Source organism: Phyllostomus hastatus, unplaced genomic scaffold (genome assembly GCF_019186645.2).
Source record: "Phyllostomus hastatus isolate PE091 unplaced genomic scaffold, TTU_PhHast_1.1 phas_contig_209, whole genome shotgun sequence".
NCBI lineage: Eukaryota > Metazoa > Chordata > Mammalia > Chiroptera > Phyllostomidae > Phyllostomus > Phyllostomus hastatus.
The window spans coordinates 4,130,860-4,132,387 of NW_025333735.1; positions in this window are offsets into that span (position 1 = coordinate 4,130,860).

Sequence of the window (1,528 nt, forward strand, 5' to 3'; positions counted from 1 at the left end):
CATACAAATTGGAGTGATGTTTATATCAATTGGCAAACTCTACTATTGTATGTGTGTGTGTGTGTCATAAAGTTTCATAAACTATAATTTTAGAAACCCATTATGAAAACCTGTCCACGTGACCATTCTAAATAACCTTCTTCCATTAAAAACTCTATTTTTAAAAATATTAAAATAATCTCCATTTTAATAATGCTTACATGAGAGCACTTAGCATAATTTGATAATTCTGCTTCATTCAGTTTCATAACATTACTACTTAAGGTAGCATGTATAGTGTTTAGTTTCACACTCATTTAAGTCCTGGTTCTGCCTCATACTAGCTGTCAAGTTTCCTTCTGTATAAAATGGAGGTGCAAATAGAACCTACCTCATAGGTTTTTTGAGGATAAATGGGTTAAGGTTTGTAAAGTGTTTTGATAGTATTTATGTTGAGCACATAGAAATTTCTGTATGCATTTGTTAAAAGACATATGCTGCCTTCTTTTAATCTATGGTTAGACTCAAGTAGAAAGTCATCAGTGGACTTTGTGGGTGGGGTGAGAGGTGGAAGGTCTGGGAGCAACTAACCCTAGAAGACACTGGAGGCCACTCCCCAGCTAGTGCTGGAAAGAACAGGAGGTAAGAGGGAGGAACTCATTTGATAAGGAAAGTTTTGTGTCATATAGAATACTCATGTTACAAAATGTGCTTCCGCATCATGTAACTTGCATGGCCCAGTGGCCAGTACACTTTATTCCTCTGCTGATTTGATCATTCTGTTCAAAGAGGAAGTTAGAGCCTAACATAATTTTTCCCGAATAAGCAAACAATATGAAAAACTTAATTAGGCCCTTCCTTCTTACTTGATATTCTCTTTGTCATGTAAGTTACAGAAGCACTGTAGTGGCTCAGAGAAGAAATCCATGCCAGAGCAGAATACTCAGAAGTAGTGGCCCATTTTATACATATCTGCTCTTGCTTTTCCTGAGCTCTTTAAAACATGTATTGTAATGAGCGGCAGACGAGCTATCACATCCCAGATGTGTGGCAGGAAAGCCTTCGGTCTGTGAATCTTCAACCAGTTTCCAGTTTTGTGAAGGATGCTGCCTTGTGGTTAGGACTGTAGGCTATGTACTGCAAACCAGGCCTTGGGTTTCACTCGCTCCTTTCAGGGCTGGCAGATGGAGCAGACCCACCGGAACTGTAAACACCTGTGAGGTACTTGTATCAAATCCTTTGTAATTTTGTTATGGAAGGCTAGGGGACTGTGTTCCACCTGGGAAGCAGAGCTGCTCTCACAACACTCTTCCCTCTCCTCTCCCTGTCCTTACCCCCATCCCACCTCAAGGACTACCACGGGGGAATGATGCAGGTGCATTTGCCCCCCGGGAGGCAATTGGCATAGCACTGGAAGGAGCAGCCATTGCTGGGCCGTGTGGTTTTGGCAGCCAAGATGCTGGCTGAGACTTGCTCCAAACTCTCTAAATCCCATCTCATAACTTTTTCACTGACACAGTCTCAGAAAATGTATCCTGTTCCCTTGCCT